Genomic DNA, 20,126 nt, shown 5'->3' with positions numbered 1-20,126 from the left:
CCCCCTCCAGTCGTGCTAAACACATGTTCAGACAATACACTGGCTACAGGGCAGGCCAGCACCTCCAAGGGGTAAAGGGCAAGCTCAGGCCATGTGCCCAATTTGGAGACCCAGAAGTTGAAGGGGGCAGACCCATCATTCAGTACGTGTAGGCGTGTGCATACATACTGCTCCACCATGTCGCACGTCCCCGTGATGTCCACAATCCAATTGGATATCTTCTCTATCAACTTTCGATGTTCTTTTATGCGCCTACCATGGTGATCACGGGTGGCGTGGATTCAGGGTTCCAGACAAAGTATTGAAGAATAAGCTTCCAAGTTAAGGAGGGGGCGCGTGACAATTACCCACTCCCGACTCGGGGAGGTAGTGATGATAAATAACAATACAGGACTCTCAAGATGCCCTGTTATTGGAATGATTAATTAAAAATTACAGGGAATGTCACTGCGGTATTTTGGATTAGGAAACGTTAGACAGGAGTTGTTGACTCTAGATAACTTCTGCCTGATCGCACGTCCCTGTGACGTCCACCATCCATTTGGATATCTTCTCTATCAACTTTCGATGTTCTTTTCTGAGCCTACCATGTTGATCATGGTTATCGGCAAAACAGGGTTCCACGCCGTATAGGGAGCGTGAGAAAGAGAGACCGCATCCAAGGGAGAAAAATGGATAAAAAAAAAATTTGATCAAGCGAAAATGCGGGCAAATGTTGAACACATTATTGAAGCGCAAATGTAGGAAAAATTATTCAAGCGCAAATGTGGGACAAATTATTAAAGCGCAAATGTGTGACAAATTAGTAAAGCGCAAATGTGGGACAAATGATTGAAGCGCAAATGTAGGACAAATTAGTAAAGCGCAAATGTGGGACAAATTATTGAAGCGCAAATGTGGTACAACTTGCTAAAGTTTAAGCATTGAATGAAAGGAGGTGGCGCGCATCAATTAAAGAAGAATTTTTGAAATTTTATTCCCTGTCACCTATGAAGGGCAGGGGTTTATTCACGTCCAAAATTGTAAAATGTCAACCCAAGAATGTAACAGAGAAATTATTGAAAATTATTAACCTGTCTACAGTCGTGGCCAAAAGTTTTGAGAATGACATAAATATTGGAAATTGGAGTTGCTGCTTAAGTTTTTATAATAGCAATTTGCATACACTCCAGAATGTTATGAAGAGTGATCAGATGAATTGCATAGTCCTTCTTTGCCATGAAAATTAACTTAATCCCCAAAAAACCTTTCCACTGCATTTCATTGCTGTCATTAAAGGACCTGCTGAGATCATTTCAGTAATCGTCTTGTTAACTCAGGTGAGAATGTTGACGAGCACAAGGCTGGAGATCATTATGTCAGGCTGATTGGGTTAAAATGGCAGACTTGACATGTTAAAAGGATGGTGATGGTTGAAATTATTGTTCTTCCATTGTTAACCATGGTGACCTGCAAAGAAACGCGTGCAGCCATCATTGCGTTGCATAAAAATGGCTTCACGGGCAAGGATATTGTGGCTACTAAGATTGCACCTCAATCAACAATTTATAGGATCATCAAGAACTTCAAGGAAAGAGGTTCAATTCTTGTTAAGAAGGCTTCAGGGCATCCAAGAAAGTCCAGCAAGCGCCAGGATCGTCTCATAAAGAGGATTCAGCTGCGGGATCGGAGTGCCACCAGTGCAGAGCTTGCTCAGGAATGGCAGCAGGCAGGTGTGAGCGCATCTGCACGCACAGTGACGCGAAGACTTTTGGAAGATGGCCTGGTGTCAAGAAGGGCAGCAAAGAAGCCACTTCTCTCCAAAAAAAACATCAGGGACAGATTAATCTTCTGCAGAAAGTTTGGTGAATGGACTGCTGAGGACAGGGGCAAAGTCATATTCTCCGATGAAGCCTCTTTCCGATTGTTTGGGGCATCTGGAAAAAGGCTTGTCCGGAGAAGAAAAGGTGAGCGCTACCATCAGTCCTGTGTCATGGCAACAGTAAAGCATCCTGAGACCATTCATGTGTGGGGTTGCTTCTCATCCAAGGGAGTGGGCTCACTCACAATTTTGCCCAAAATCACAGCCATGAATAAAGAATGGTACCAAAACACCCTCCAACAGCAACTTCTTCCAACAATCCAACAACAGTTTGGTGAAGAACAATGCATTTTCCAGCACGATGGAGCACCGTGCCATAAGGAAAAAGTGATAACTAAGTGGCTCGGGGACCAAAACGTTGACATTTTGGGTCCATGGCCTGGAAACTCCCCAGATCTTAATCCCATTGAGAACTTATAGTCAATCCTCAAGAGGCGGGTGGACAAACAAAAACCCACTAATTCTGACAAACTCCAAGAAGTGATTATGAAAGAATGGGTTGCTATCAGTCAGGAATTGGCCCAGAAGTTGATTGAGAGCATGCCCAGTCGAATTGCAGAGGTCCTGAAAAAGAAGGGCCAACACTGCAAATACTGACTCTTTGCATAAATGTCGATAAAAGCCTTTAAAACGTATGAAGTGCGTGTAATTATATTTCACTACATCACAGAAACAACTGAAACAAAGATCTAAAAGCAGTTTAGCAGCAAACTTTGTGAAAACTAATATTTGTGTCATTCTCAAAACTTTTGGCCACGACTGTACTTGGTAGAGCAGGGGTCTATGACAGAAAAAAATTGTTTATTGTCACCCGGAAATGTAAAAGAAAAATTATTGAAATTTATTAAGCTGTCAACTAGGTAGAGGAGGGGTATATGACACCCAAAAATTGGTGAATTTCACCCGAAAATGTAACAGACAAATTAGTGAAATGTTTTTACCTGTCTACTAGGTACAGCCGGGGTACATCACACCCAGAAATTTGTGAATTTCACCCAAAAATGTAACAGACAATTTATATATTTTTTTTAACCTGTCTTCTAGGTATAGCAGTGGTACATCACACATAAAAATTGGTAAATTTCACCTGAAAATGTAACAGAGAAATTAGTGAAATGTTTTTACCTGTCTACTAGGTACAGCCGGGGTATATCACACCCAAAAATTGTTGAATTTCACCCGAAAATGTAACAGACAAATTAGTTATTTATTTTTACCTGTCTACTAGGTATAGCAGTGGTACATCACACCTAAAAATTGGTGAATTTCACCCGAAAATGTAACAGACAAAGTAGTGAAATGACAAAATAAAATACGTACAAAAAAAAAACCTTGATTTATGAGGTAGAGTTCCATATGGAGTAGGAGTTTGAGGAGGCGGTGGACGTAGCGGTGTAGGTGGAAGCGGCGGTGGAGAAGGACGAGGTAGCCAACACTGGTTTTTGGTTTAATTATTTTTATTTTTTTTAATTAGGGTACACTCCAAAAGAGTGTGAAATATCCAAAATACAAAAATGAGCTATTGCGCTGTAGTATAACAATGGCTGGTTAAGGCCGGTATACATGTCTATTGAGCACAAGGTACGGACAAGTCCTGTGGGATCCATGCCTGATTAATTTTAATGAATGTGAGCTTGTCCACATTGGCTGTGGACAGGCGACTGCGCTTGTCTGTGATAACGCCCGCTGCCATGCTAAACACACGTTCAGATAACACACTGGCTGCAGGCCAGGCCAGCACCTCCATGGCGTAAAGGGCAAGCTCAGGCCATGTGCCAATTTGGAGACCCAGAAGTTGAAGAGGGCAAACCCATCATTCAGTACGTGTAGGTGTGTGCACACATACTCTCCACCATGTTGGTGAAATGCTGCCTCCTGCTAAGACGTTCCATATCAGCTGGTGGTGCTGGTTGTTGTGGCGTGCGTTGTTGTGGCGTGCTGCCAAAGCTTTTCCACATTTCGGCAATGCTAACCCTGCCTTCTGAGGTGTTGGCGGTGCCCCAGCTGTGTTGGCGACCTCTTCCTCTTCTTCTGTCTTCGCCTTGTGCTTCCACTGTGGCCCCGCTGTCAGGTGGGAATGCCACCAGCAGCGCATCTACCAGTGTGCGCTTGTACTCGCGCATCTTACGATCACGCTCCAATGAGGGAATTAAGGATGGTACGTTGTCCTTGTAACGAGGATCCAGCAGCATGGCCACCTAGTAATCAGCACAAGTTAGAATGTGGGCAACTCGGCGGTGGTTGCAGAGACACTGCAGCATGTAATCACTCATGTGTGCCAGGGTGCCCAGAGGCAACGAAAAGCTGTCCTCTGTGGGAGGTGTATCGTCTGTGTCCTCTGTATCCCCCCAGCCACGCACCAGTGATGGCCATGAGCTGGTCTGGGTGCCACCCTGCTGTGAACAAAGTTCCTCCTCCTCCATCTCCTTCTCCTCATTATCCACCTCGTCATCCTCCAGAACTGTGCCCTGGCTGGACAATTGTGTACCTGGCATTTGTGGGTGCAGGAACCCACCCTCGGAGCCACTTGTGAATGACTGGCCGGAAACCCTACGAAATGATCCCTCTTCATCCTCCTCCTCCTGTGCCACATCCTCTTCCATCATCGCCAGCAGCGTTTTTTCAGGGAGGCATAGTGTGACACACTCGGTCTCCCATCAGCCGCAGACCTGCTGCTTGCTTAGCTTCGGGAGTGAGGATCTGTGTTTGACCTCGTTCCCAGGGTGGCTTTGCTAGCTGGGAGGCTCCCTGCTCCTAGGTCTGCCTTGAGTGCCAAGCTGATCACTCGGTGCTCGACTGGTCGGTCTGTCGGTCATGTGACGCTGGCCAAGTCACATGACCCTCACTCCCCACTATAAATACAGGCAGCCTGCTGGCCACAGGTTGCCTGTTAATTTAGGTTCCTGGCAGTTGCTGGATACCTGTGTACTAACCTGATCCTGTTCCCTGACGATCCTTTGCCTGCTCCTCCTGTACTGCGCATCCTTCCTGGTATATTGACCTCGGCTTCCACCTGACTATTCTTTGCGGACTCCTTTGGTACTTCTCGACTCTCCTGGTATTTATGACCCCAGCTTCTCCTGACCTTTCTTTGCTTATCCCTCTGTACTGCGTTGTCCTCTTGGTTTTGACCCGGTCCGTTCACTATCCGTTATTTGTCTTGTCTGTCCTTCCCGCACGTATACTAAGTTAGGGACTGCCGTCCAGTTGTCCCCTGTCATCAGGACTCGTGAGGCAAGTAGGCAGGGCCAGGGGTGAGGGTGGAGCGCAGTGGTCACTATCCTCCCCCCTGTGTGTGTGTGTACGTGACCGTTACACATAGAAGTGGGATAGTAACGTTGAGAACGGCGTTATCGGCACTGGCCATGTTGGTGGAGTACACGAAACAGCGCAACAAGGAACACAGGTCTCGCATGGAGGTTCAGTCATTGGTGGTGAAGTGGTGCTGTTCCGCAGAGCGACTCACCCGTGCAGCTGAAACTCCACTATCGCCTGCTGCTACTTGCACAGTCTGGCCAGCATGTACAAGGTGGAGTTCCCCCTTGTGGGCATGTCGCATATGAGGCAGTGAGCAAGAAGGCCAAATTTACGCTGCAGCGCTGAAAGGCGAGCAGCAGCAGGGTGAGAACGCCGAAAGCGCGCACAGACGGCCCGCACTTTATGCAGCAGCTCTGACATATCGGGGTAATTTCTAGGGAATCTCTGCACCACCAAATTCAGCACATGTGCATCAAACTGGCTAGTCCCAGAGCTGCTACGAGATTTCGCCCATTATCGCACACTACCAAGCCGGTCTTGAGGCTCACTGGCACCAACCACTCATCAGTCTGTTGTTCAAGGCCCGTCCATAGCTCTTGCGCGGTGTGGCGTTTGTCCCCCAAACAGATAAGTTTTAAAATTGCCTGCTGTCGTTTACCCCTGGCTGTGCTGAAGTTGGTGGTGAAGGTGTTACGCTGACCGGATGAGGAGCCGGTAGAGGATGAGGAACGGATTAGGAGGAGGCAGCAACAGGAGGCAAACTGAAGCGCCCTGCAATCCTCGGTGGTGGAAGGACATGCGCCAAACTGCTATCCGCCTCAGGCCCAGCCGCCACTGCATTTACCCAGTGTGCTGTTATGGAGATATAACGTCCCTGACCGTGCTTACTGGTCCACGTAACCATAGTGAGGTGCACCTTGCCACAGATGGCGTTGCGCAGTGCACACCTGATTTTGTCCCCCACTTGGTTGTGCAGGGAAGGGATGGCTCGCCTGGAAAAGTAGTGGCGGCTGGGCACGACGTACTGTGGGACAGCCACCGCCATAAGGCCTTTAAAACTTTCCATCTCCACCAGACGGAATGACAACATTTCAAAGGCCAGTAATTTAGAAATGCTGGCATTTAGGGCTAGGGATCGCAGGTGGGTAGGGGTGTACTTCCTCTTCCTCTCCAGTGTTTGGGAGATGGAGAGCTGAACGCTTCCGTGGGACATTGTGGAGATGCTTGGTGACCCAGGTGGTGGTGTTGCTGGCAGATCCTCTGTTTGCGGGGTGGCAGGTGGCACTGTCACTCCAGAGGTGGATGAAGAGGCCGAAACTGCAGCAGAAGAGGAAGCAGGAGGAGCCAGAGACCTTTCTTGGTTTTTGAGGTGTCTACTTCACTGCAGCTTGTGCTTGCACTTAAATGCCTGGTCATACAGGTTGTGCTCAGCTTGAGAACGTTAATGCCTCGCTTCAGGCTCTGATTGCACAGCATGCAAACCACTCGTGTCTTGTCATCAGCACATTGTCTGAAGAACTGCCACGCTAGGAAACTCCTTGGAGCTGGCTTTGGTGTGTTCGGTCCCTTGCTGTGGTGGGCAGTAGCAGGCGTACTGTCTAGGGGACGGCTGCTTCGATTTTGCACCCTGCTCCCTCTTCTGCTGTGCTGGTGGCTCTGTGCGACCACCGCCTCTTCCTCCGAACTAGACAGGTCACTCGCATGACCTTGATTCCATGTGGGGTCGAGGACCTCATCGTCCTCCACATCATCTTCCACCCAGTCTTCACCCCTGCCCTCCTTGTCAGTTTTCACACTTTCGAAAGCCCCAGCAGTTGGCACCTGTGTTTCATCATCATCCGAGACGTGCTGCGATGGTCCTCCCATGTACTCATCTTGAAACATAAGTGGTTGGGCATCGGAACACTCAATCTCTTCCACTTCTGGGGCAGGGATAGGTGGATGGCCCTGGGAAACCCTGCTAACAGAGTCATCAAAAAGCAGAAGAGACTGCTGCATGACGGGGCTCAGACTGCTTGGCTGATTTGCAAGGGGGTGAGATGAAAGACTGATGGACATCGGCTTCAGGTGCCAACTTTGATCTTTCAGCAGGAGACTGGGTTGGAGACAATGTGAAGGAACTGGAGGCACTGTCAACAACCCAATCTACTATCGCCTGTACTTGTAGCTGGCACAGATCCACCATGTCCTCTCCCTGCAACAGGAGCTCCACCAGCAGCACCACGACCTGGGCCACGTCCCTTATTTGACGTTCTCATATTTCTCAAATTTAGGATATTGCCCTAAATGGGTGTTTAATTAATAGCAGAATAGAACAACAGTATGTAAAGGTTGTATCTCACACGTACAGATGCAGACTAGGCCGCAATTAAAGTTTTTTGACCAAAAAGGGTGTTTCATTAATAGAAGAATATAACCACAGTATCTAAAGTGTGTATCTCACAGGTACAGATCCAGACTTGGCCGCAATTAAAGGTTTTTGCCCAAAATGTTTTTTTTCCCCAAATAACTGAATATAGCGACAGTATCTAAGGGGTGTATCTCACACGCCCTGATCCAGACTAGGCCGCAATTAAAGTTTTTTTGCCAAAAATGGCTGTTTTTCAAATTATTCAATATAACCACAGTATCTAAAGGATGTATCTCACACGCCCTGATCCAGACTAGTCCGCAACTAAATATTTTTGCCAAAAATGGCTGTTTTTCAAATTATTGAAAAGAACCACAGTATCTTAAGGGTGTATCTCACAATGGCATATGCAGCAAAGGCTGCAAAATGAAGTTTTTCGCCCAAAATGGGTGTTTGTTTAATAACAGAATATGACAGCAGTATATAAACCTTGAATTTCACACGTTCGAATGCAGCAAGGGCTGTAAAATTGTGTTTTTTGCCCAAAAAGGGTGTTTTATTAATCGAAGAATATAACCACAGTATCTAAAGGTTGTATCTCACACGCCCTGATCCAGACTTGGCCGCAATTAAAGTTTTTTCTAAAGGGTGTATCTCACACGTACTGATCTAGAGTAGGCCGGAATTTAAGTTTTGTGCACAAAATGGCTGTTTTTAAAATTACTGAATAGAATTACAGTATCTAAAGTGTGTATCTCATAATGACATATGCAGCAAAGGCTGCAAAATTAACTTTTTTGCCCAAAACAGGTTTTTGTTTAATAACTGAATATGACAGCAGTATATAAACCTTGAATTTCACACGTTCGGATGCAGCAAGGGCTGTAAAATTGTGTTTTTTGCCCAAAAAGGGTGTTTTATTAATAGAAGAATATAACCACAGTATCTAAAGGGTGTATCTCACACGTACAGATGCAGACTTGGCCGCAATTAAAGATTTTTGCCCCAATTATTTTTTTTTAAATAACTGAATATAACCACAGTATCTAAAGGGTATATCTCACATGCCCTGATCCAGACTAGGCCGCAATTAATTTTTTTTGCCAAAAATGGCTGTTTTTCAAATTATTGAATATACAGTAACCACAGTATCTAAAGTGTGTATCTCACACGCCCTGATCCAAACTAGGCCGCAATTAAAGTTTTTGGCCAAAAATGGCTGTTTTTCAAATTATTAAATAGAACCACAGTATCTAAAGGGTGTATCTCAAACGTACTGATCCAGACTAGACCGAAAATTAAATTTTACGCACAAAATGGCTGTTTTTCAAATAACTGAATATAACCACAGTATCTAAACTGTGTATCTCACAATGACATATGCAGCAAAGGCTGCAAAATTTACTTTTTTGCCCATAACGGGTTTTTGTCTAATAACTGAATATGACAGCAGTATATAACCCTTAAATTTCACACGTGCTGATGCTGCAAGGGCGGTAAAATTGTGTATTTTGCCCAAAAAGGGTGTTTTATTAATAGAAGAATATAACCACAGTATCTAAAGGGTGTATCTCACACGTCCTGATCCAGACTAGGCCGGAATATACGTTTTTTGCACAAAATGGCTGTTTTGCAAATATCTGAATATAACCACAGTATCTAAACTGTGTATCTCACAATGACATATGCAGCAAAGGCTGCAAAATTTACTTTTTTGCCCAAAACGGGTGTTTGTTTAATAACTGAATATGACAGCAGTATATAACCCTTGAATTTTACACGTGCTGATGCTGCAAGGGCTGTAAAATTGTGTATTTTGCCAAAAAAGGTTGTTTGTAAAAACCCAGAAAATTATGGCTGTATTTCTAGCTGAAATTGCACACTGAATAATCATGCAAAGGCACCAGATGTTGGATATTGCCAGAAATTGGTGTTTTTCAAAGCCAGAAAATATTTTAACTTTTTAAAACTTGTTTCTAACAATCACAGATGAAGAAAGGGCTGCAATATTACGTATTTGGCAAAAAAAGGTTGTTTTTTTAAATAACAGAAAGCTGTATATAACGATTGAATTTCAGACGTGCAGATGCAGCTAGGGCTGTAAAATAGTGTATTTTGCACAAAAAGGGTGTTTTTAAAAACCCAGCAAATTATTCCTGTACTTCTAGCTTAAATTGCACACTGACTAATCTTGCAAATGCACCATTTGTTGTATATTGGCAAAAAAGGGTGTTTAAAAAAAAAAAAAAAAAAAAACAACAATTATTAGTGAAGTATTTCAAGCTTGGAGTTGAATGTCACAAAAGCTCAGATGCAGTGCTGGTGCACTGAGCTTGCCACCGCCCACCTAACTAACAGACGGATAAAAGTTATTTTTTTCTGTCACTGGGCTCGAGGCAGGGTAAAAAGATTGTGCACAACTAAATGTATGTAGATCGCTGAGTTATATTGGAGTTCTGATCACAGATTCAGTCCTATTCTCTCCCTGAAATCACCAGCAGCATCCTCTCCCTACACTACTGTAGTAACAGCAGAGTGACGTGCAGCGCTACGTGACTCCAGCTGGTTATATAGAGGCTGGGTCACTTGCTGCACTGGCCATTCTCAGCCATGCCATTAGTAGGCATGGCTGTGATGGCTTCTAAGGTCACACAGTTAAACGCTTGTTGATTGGCTGCTCTGCAGCCTTTCAAAAAGCACCAAGAAATCGCCGAACACTGAACCCGAACTTTTACTGAAATGTTCGGATTCGTGTCCGGGGTCCAAAAATCCTAAAGTTCGTTACGAACCCGAACTTTACAGTTTGGGTTCGCTCAACCCTAGTGATAACAACTCTTAAGAGGCTTGCACAAACCTCCGCTGGGGACACCCACTTCTTGCAGCGTTTGCTCTTAGCACAACTCCAGCTTATTATGTATCTGCATATCAGTAGACCTGGAGCTACTACAATTGGTTTGTTATGTAATGCTTTGTAATATTCATGTTATGTCACACTTCATGCTATACACCAGGTTGGAATCAATTGGCCACAGCAGCCATTTATTAATACATATTTTAAAACTTTCCTTGAAAAATATAACATAACCAACCCATATGCAACGGCATATGACAACATTCTCCCCCAACATATGTATAACATATAAAACATATATTCATGACGAGGGAGGTCCTCGAAGCCCCAAATGTTTAATATTAAAAACCTTACTCCGCGGGGTACTCCATCTTTGCCCCCAGCCGATGAGCACCAGCTTGGAGGCACCACTGATGGACCTAAAAACCCTGCCCCGCAAATACTAACCATGGGAGTCCAGCCCCAACCATGGAGCCCTCCCATCCTCCAGAACCTGTTATTCCACCAACTCTGAGGACCTCCCGCCGCCTTGACTGCCGTGACAGGAACTTTTCTCCCTCTTCTGCTGTGACCTGAAAACAAAACAACAGCCCCCAAGCACAGACAATATTAACAACTAAAAAATGCGGAGGGCGGGTGTTAGCTGCCTAGCCGAATCGTCCCTGTCTGCTCCTATCATTTTATAAAATGCCTGCCACTTCTCTCCCGCAACCCTATTTAAGGGCCCCCCTTTTACTCCACCCTTTACCTTTAAACCCCCCAATCCCAGCCTAGCCACGTTTGCTGACGCCCCACCTGCGTCATGCTGGCCTCCCCCCAGGCTTTGTCCCTAGTCCGGCAGCACTTGAAATGTCTTTTACATAGTTAATACAGTTGGAAAAAGACATAAGTCCATCAAGTGATAGGTGGGGACTAGTGATGAGCGAGCATGCTCGGCCGAACACCAGATAAGTCAGTGTATTTAAATCTAATTTAGCCTCTATTTCTATGAAGAATGATCGCTGTACAGTGAGGGAATTCCTCAGTGTGAGTCCGTGGCTTAGGAGTCCCTGCTCTGACTCCATATATAGCTATGTCCATATATGGAGTCAGTGCTTGGGGACAGTGTATTTAAATCTAATTTAGTCTGTATTTCAGAAAAGTTTCTGCCGGGATTCGAACTCACAACCTTCTGTATTAGAGGCAAGGCACTTAACCACTCAGCTAAAAAAAATAAAAAATAATAAATAAATAAATAAATAAATGAGACTTCTATTGTACTGTACTTCTACTGAGACCTATGCAGTAGAAGTCTCATATATATATTTTTTAAGTGACTGGCTATGTAGTGTAGTGGTTAAAGCTCTGGGCTTTGATGCCGAAGCTGTGAGTTCAAATCCCGTCACAAATTTTTTCAGAAATAGAGGTTAAATTTGATTTATATATTTTTATTCTTTTTAGTAATTGTAAAAAATGTATGGCACAAAATAAATGTGTAATTACAAAAAAAAAAAATATATTATAAAATTATTATATTATAGCTGAGTGGTTAAGTGCCTTGCCTCTAATACAGAAGGTCGTGAGTTTGAATAATGGCAGAAACTTTTGTGAAATACAGGCTAAATTAGATTTAAATACACTGGGGTGTTCCCAAGCATGGTAGAACACCCAAGCATCGCTCGATCAACACTAGTGGGGATGCGAATCCCATGTCTGTCTTAGTATCTACTTGCGTTCCCTATGTAATAACAATTCTGGAGCATTCTTATTAGTGAATGTGTGTCATTTCTCTGTTATTCCTACTAGAAGTTATGAATAAATTGGCAGCAATCTACAATATAGGTCCAACTGGGTGCTATCCGTTGGGGGGGCTGTGTCCCTGCATAGTCTTATACTATCCAACTGAGAAAATAATCATCAGTTGGGGGGGGGGGAGGGGTCGAGAACTCCCCACACACAATAGATTATTGGCTGAACATGACATTTTAGACTGGTTCAGGAAACAATACACTAATGTGCATGGAGGTCTTTACAGCATTTCAATGGGTTCATCTGCAGAAAGGTTGTTCCTCATGGCCCATAGTCTATGAGCCATAGAGAATTGTCTAGTGACCATTTAGGGCCCGGATTTTTTCATCCACGCACGGGGAGAAGCAGCAGCAGCGGTGTAGGGTCTGGCATAACTACTGTGAAGGGGTAAATAATCAGGCATAACTACTGTGAAAGGAGCATATCTGGGCATAAATATTGTGAGTGGGAACATATCTGTCCATAGCTACTGTGAAGGGGGAAAAATGTGGCTATTACTACAGTGCAACGCGCCATCCCACAGGGCCCCATCGTGTCCCAGGTTTAGTGGTAGGAATGCTGAGTGATGTAGTGTGGCCTATATGTCTCTTTATGTGTCACGATGCTCCTACCTGGATACTGCTGGACCCCAAGCTTTGGCTCCGAAGCAAAATAAAGGTGGAATAATTGATGGATGAATAAAAAATAACTTGAGTCCAGACCTTGTGGTGAAATTCAATGGCAGCTTTACTTGAATAAATGTTCATCCAAATGATTGGTAGGCTTTGTATTGGTCCCAGCAGGCTTTAGCATAAACTGGCAGGAAAACGTAATAACTCTGCTTTCTCTCTTTCTCTGCTGGGCTGACAAGCTTGCTCAAATACTTCACTTTTGTTATGCTGCACTAAACTCTGCTTAAAGAGGACCTTTCATGGGTCTAGACATTATTAAATAAGTAGCGGGTTGTGTAGGGCATAGTGCATGCATGTAAGATCACTTACTAGCTTATCTGTCCGGCGCTCCATTCCCCTGCTGTGCTCCAATTTTACTTTTCCCGCCTGGTATGGAAATAAATAGCATCAGACAATGAGGAGGAGTTTGCCCTGTTTCTTAATGGGCATCTCCTTCTCCCTGGCTGTAGCGCGGTCCAATCACAGCAGAGAGCATCACAGCCAGGGAGAAGGTGAGCTTTTTTTTCTCCCTGGCTGTGACGCTCTCTGCTGTTATTTGACCGCGCTACAGCCAGGGAGAAGGAAACGCCCATTGAGAAATAGGTCAGTCTCCTCTTCCCTGTACCGATTATATTCATTTCCATACCAGGCGGGAAAAGTAAAAAGGGGGCACAGACGGGGAATGGAGCGCCGGACAGATAAGCTAGTAAGTGATCTTACATGCCTGCACTATGCCCTACACAATCCCCTACTTATTTCATAATGTCTGGACCCATGAGAGGTCCTTTTTAAGTCTGGTTTCTGCACTTTAGGTCTGTTCTGGTATCCTTGGATGAGGTGCCGTTGACTGTTATTCCCCTCCTGACACTCAGCAAAACTTATCTTCAGCCAAAGAACTCTTCCTCTTGCTGATTTCTCTTGGCCAAAGAACTATTCCTCTGGCCCCTATGGCTTCCAGACATTTTTCTCCATAGCCAGCAGAGGTTAGGGTGCTCTGGCTGGCGTAGTTCGCACTCCTCCTGTCTAGTTTAGAACTAGCTTTAGAACTAGAACTGGAAACTCCTGCCCCATCCTTCCGGCAGGAAGCAGGACTGGCCCACTGCTGCCCAGAGGGGGGAGAATGGAATGGTGAGTTCCATTCTCTCTAACTATAGCTCTGCCATTTGCACTGCCACCTTCTGGTGAACCAGGCATATAACATGCAATAAACAGTTGCATAATAATCATATCACTTGCACAATGTAAAGGACCTGGAAAGAAATACATAGCATTTATGTTAGACCATTAAATACATTAGCAGGGTGTAGGAATGGTAACACCATTCCAGAGTGTTACACTGTGTGCTGTCACAAAGGGGCAAGAATTACTATGTGGGGTGCATTAAGGGGACTGGGTGTGTATAATACTGTTTTGGGCGGAGTTAGAGGCGTGGTCTAGTATGAAAAAATTGCCACACATGTTGTCCCTCTTTGTGTTTTTTAAAAGTTGGGAGGTATGCGGCTCCTCTACACTCCAGCAATGATAGGTATTGAGGGAGCTACTGGGGGGTCATTATACTGTGTGAGGACCCCTTACACAGTATAATGACCCCAAGTGGACCTCCATACAGTATAATGACCCTAGTGCCCATACAGTATAATGACCCCCAGTGGCCCCTCACACAGTATAATGACCCCCAGTGGCCCCTCACACAGTATAATGACCCCCAATTGCCCCCCCCCCCTTCATTATTCAAGTTAAATTGCTGTGTTGCCACTTTGCAATAAATAAGTGGGATTGGGTTGCAGTTCGGGCACTTGGTTTCTAAAACGTTCACCATCACTGCCATATACCCTACAGCTAAATAGATTGTCTCTCATTCTGGTGGACCTGACATGTCCATGTACAATTTAGACAGCCTTTGATTTAAATGGAAACTGTGCAATACTTCACTTCCCCTGTGGTGGAGCTGTATGAAAATAGAGCAGTTGAGGACAAGGTAAAAAAGAGATTATAGCTGATTGCTGCAGGTCATAACAACAGGACACTCTGTGATCAAGTTATATTCAGTAGATACTTCTAACAGAAAGTGAAAGTCCAAAGAGATCAGCCTCTTTATCTATCTGACCATAAGCAACAGTGATATTTGCTACCGCTATATTGTAAGATTGTAGGTTTATTCAACCAATGGTCAAGAAAATATAGTTGCAAAATAATCTAATTAGTTTTTAAATGGATCTCATAACTAGCATATATGGTTATATCTTTATATAGTTGTCCCTATAAAGAGAAGTATTTTTAAAGTGGTAAACCTCCCCATAATATGAGGTTCTGAAAGCTTCTTATTTAACCCAATATCTTTACAGAACCATTACATACACATAATATTGCATGAAGGGGCTCGATGAAAGAAGTAGTGAAGGTGTAGATGTGTCGCATGGGGTCACATAGTTCATAAAAAGACAACAGCCCATCCTCATAATTCAGACATATCCTGACTCTAGCACTAGAGATTTGGTGAGGTAACTGGATCACTTTACTGTTGTGTCTCACCGCGTGCTTACTATTACCTCTATAACCATGTAGACCCCAGGACTTGTTATTGCCTCCAATGATGGACTTATTCCCACTCCTTTCTATACTGGGATAACACATTCCCACCATCCATACCCATGAACCACTAATATCCACATCCCAGTAATGTCGTCCCGAGGAAAAACTTCTGGTACTTAAAGCTTGATAATAATCAAACCTCCCTGGCCTGTCTGGCCGATTTTGGTCTGTAAATGTCCGGTATGCAGTCCTCAGGTCGTTTGATATTTCAATATCATTAGAAGCTGTGTTTACATCCAGTAAAATGTTTGCAGATTCCTGTGGATAGATAGTCCAGTTTTCTACTCGATTTTCCCTACTTTTGGTAACTAAAAAAGGCAAAAGTTCCTCGTGTAAAGTCCCTCTAATTACGCCCATATTTACATCCTGTGTATTATCAGATCTTCTCTTGTCCTCATCATCTTCATTCTCCTCACGATCACAAAAGTCACATGTGTCTGGTTCCTGTAAAACAGTCACTGGGTCATTCATGGTACACAGCTCCTCAAGGTGACACATTTTTTGGGACAACTCGAACTTCTGGAATTCAATCTGCTGTATCTTTGTGGTCAGTTTTTGAAGAACACTCCTCAGTTTCTCCTTCTTTTTCTCAGAGGCCTCATACAGGTTCTCCACTCTGTGTCCTCGATGTTCACCCACCAAACTGCAAGATATGCAAATACAGGTGTCATCCTCAGTGCAGTAATATTCCAGGATCTTCTTATGGACAGAACATTTCCTGTTCTCCAGGCTACTGCTGGGTTCAGATAAGATATGTTCTGCTGATGTGCTGTGAACTCTCAGGTGGTAATCACACAGGGAAACTTCACAGTGCAGGCAGGATTTAACTGCAAATACTGGAGAGTCCAAACACTGACTACAGCATATTTCGTTGGCCTCCTTAAGCGGTTCGCTATGCAGGAAATTCCTCACAATCTTACACAGAGTTATGTTCTTCTGGAGTACAGGCCGTTTCTGCAACTTGTCTCTGCATTCAGGACAGGAATAACCTCCAGACTCGTCCTGTGTGTCCATGATACGATCAATACAGACCCAGCAGAAGTTGTGTCCACATCTCAGGGTTACAGGGTCTGTAAAAATATTCAGACAGATGGAACAGTCTAGCTCGTCTCTCAGATCAGCAGCCGCCATGGCTGACAGAAGTTTATGAGAAGTTTTTCCTGCTCAGTCATCTGGGAGTTTATACACATTGCATAAACTGTGACACGCTTTAGACCTCAACAGCAAGGGGCTGGTCTCTGTGACGCAGGTATTTCTGGCATGAGTAAATATGTGCGTCACATAATGTTTTCAAAGAGTAAGATCTGTTGTTCACATGGAGAACTTGTGTGCCAAACTTTGCAGCCCTCCCCCTCCTAAGAAAATATTTGCAGCCTTCAGACTGAACAGACATACACAAGAAAGATTGTTAGCAACTCCTCCTGAGTCACAAGGCCCAATAGTACTACAGACACTGAAGATTTTTTCATTGTTTTAATAGATTTTTAAAGGAATTGTTCAGTCTTCCAAAGCAGCATGACTGTTCACAGGGCCGTCTTTAACGCGGAGCAAAAGGGGCAGCTGCCCCGGGCCCAGTTGCTCCTGGGGGGCCCAAGGCAGCTGCCTCTTGAGCCCCGCTGGCCACTGGAGGACCTTTCATGGGTCCATATTTTATTAACTGAGTAGCAGGACATGTAGGGCATACATGGGGGATGTCCCTGCACTTACAATTATTTCTGGGCGCCGCTCCGTTGCGCCACTGTGGCCCCCATTACATTCTCACGTGCTGTATGCTAAGTAACGGCATCGGACCACCAGGGAGGAGACATCAGCTTTTCTCCCTGGGCGTTCCTTCTCCCGGGCTGTAGCATTGTCCAATCGCAGCGCAGAGCCAGGGAGAAGGTGAGTTTTTTTTTTCTCCTTGCCAGCCAGGGAGAAGGAACGCCCTCAGAGAAAAGCTGATGTCTCGTCCCTAGCATACAGCGCGGGAGAATGTAACGGGGGCCACAGCGGCGCAACGGAACGGCGTCCAGAAATAATAGTAAGTGAAGGGAGTTAATAAAGTATGAACCCATGAATGAAGCAGCGGCACTTGTGTTCTCCCTCTTGCCCAGGGTCCAATCAATATTAAAGACAGCCCTGACTGTTCACCATGTCCTGGAGTCTAAGCTGACAGACCTGGATATTGGAATGAAGACTCTGGGATGCCACATTACTAGTCCCTGATAGACTAGTGGATTGAGTAGTGTAAAAAGGCAAACTGCTGCAAAGCTGTTGCAAAAAAGTCGCAAAGACCATATTTTTTACTTTTTGAAGGTAGAATTCTGGAGTGCAGGGGGTGATCAAATCAAATACAAACCAATGTATTTCAGCAGAGCTTTTCAAGCAGCTATCTAGACTTCTACAGAACTACTGTAGTAATGCAGATTATAGTCCTTAAAAAGGAACAGTAACATGTCTATAGTAACCTATGTAACAACAGTTCTATTTTTATTATTCTATGCTGTGCAGTTCATTTTTTATGATTTCTACAAGTTATGAATGAATTGCCAGTGTAGTAACCCAGCGGATCACTGCTAAGAGTTAATTGTTTGCCATGAGTGAAATGTTGTGATTTGTTGTGAAAGCACACCTAATGGTATGTATAGGCAACCAATAGTCAATACTGGCAGCTTTAGCTTCAAGAGGTAGTCCCCTGAAATGGTTTTCACTTCACAGGTGTGCCCTGTCAGGTTTAATAATTGGGATTTCTTGCCTTATAAATGGGGTTGGGACCATCAGTTGCGTTGAGGAGAAGTCAGGTGGATACACAGCTGATAGTCCTACTGAATAGACTGTTAGAATTTGTATTATGGCAAGAAAAAAGCAGCTAAGTAAAGAAAAACGAGTGGCAATCATTACTTTAAGAAATGAAGGTCAGTCAGTCAGCCGAAAAATTGGGAAAACTTTGAAAGTAAGGGCTATTTGACTATGAAGCAGAGTGATGGGGTGCTGCGCCAGATGACCTGGCCTCCACAGTCACCGGACCTGAACCCAATCGAGATGGTTTGGGGTGAGCTGGACCGCAGATTGAAGGCAAAAGGGCCAACAAGTGCTAAGCATCTCTGGGAACTCCTTCAAGACTGTTGGAAGACCATTTCAGGGGACTACCTCTTGAAGCTCATCAAGAGAATGCCAAGAGTGTACAAAGCAGTAATCAAAGCAAAAGGTGGCTACTTTGAAGAACCTAGAATATGACAAATTTTCTGTTGTTTCACACTTGTTTGTTATGTATATAATTCCACATGTGTTAATTCATAGTTTTGATGCCTTCATAGTCATGAAAATAAAGAAAACTCTTTGAATGAGAAGGTGTGTCCAAACTTTTGGTCTGTACTGTATGTACCAGTGTCTTTGTTTATGAAGTGCCAAACCTACTTCAGTAAAGTTCCATGGACATGTTACCCTCCAAATACGGCCATTTTTTGTCTTGTACCACTCCATCACCACACACATTTAACATCAAGGGCACCCCAACCAACATCAGACAGGAACCCTAATACCAAGGTGTGTCCCAAGGGAAGAAAGGGTGTGCACTCTATTGACTTCACGGCCCCAGGGAGTGTTGAAATGAAGACAGGCACAGTGAACCAATACCACTCCAATCAGTGCCACAGCTACACTCCCATCCTCCCAGCTTTACACCTGTGGGCTTGCTGCTCATACAGATTGCAGTGACGGTTCAGATGGGTGTTGTCAGTTGGGGATATATAGTACTATCCAACCAGTGCTGCCAGTGCCAGATTGTGCGGTGACACATCCCACTGATAACACCCAGTTGGACCTTCACTGCAGTCTGCTGGCAATTCATTCTTAACTTCTGGCAGAAATCAAAATGTAATCTGGAAAAGAGGGATATAGGGCGGCTCTTCCTCTGATTTGGGATAGCAAGGTGCACCAATCTGATGTCGCACCAATCTGATGATCACCCAAAAATTTATATCAAAGGAATAGATGGGCACCCTAATATCCGGAACACAAATTTAGTGTAATCACACTATTTATATTTATTGATACATATGATAATAATTCCAAGTACATAAAATAAAATAAATCCAAATCAGGAATATATATGGACAGCCTATTTAATATATCCGATATCTATTAAAATAAACCAAATATCATAAATAAGATACAGGCCTGTAAATACACAATAAAATACTAATTGTATCAATTTTCTGGGATAGCTACTGAAAGTACACAATAGGTTATTGCGGGTTGAATGGAATAGCTGCTCAGGTTAGTTTAGCCAAATTCATCCAGTCCGCAAACAAATAGACGCTCCTGCTACAATATTCTGGTAGGTGGTGACTCAGTATGTGAGATCAATATAAACCTCCTCCCTGTGAAGTAAAAGGAAGATAAAAGGGGAAAAGAACAAAGTCCAAAAGTGCTAGTAATAAAAAAGTGCTGGTAATACAAAAGTGCCGAAAATAGAAAAAATCACTGTTAGTCAATCCAAGTCCATCTGTGTTAAAATAGTTTTACAAACGTGCGTGGGAATCCAATAGGGTAAATTATACTGTGTTGCTGTGCTCAAAATGATATGCTGTTCAGTTCAGTCACAATAATAGATCTTGTATTGCCCACGGTCTGCAGGGGCTCAATAGTATTGGTAACAAGATAGTATTTCACTCGTAACCGCTTTCCTGGAAATATAACTTTTTGCTACAGTGTTGCGGTCCAGGTGATTTAAGTTCAACACTATAGGCTGACCGCAATTATCTAGCAGGAGACTTCCATACCGAGTATTTGGCA

This window comes from Bufo bufo, chromosome 1 (genome assembly GCF_905171765.1).
Source record: "Bufo bufo chromosome 1, aBufBuf1.1, whole genome shotgun sequence".
NCBI classification, from domain to species: Eukaryota; Metazoa; Chordata; class Amphibia; order Anura; family Bufonidae; genus Bufo; species Bufo bufo.
Note: the sequence above shows the minus strand (reverse complement) of the source record.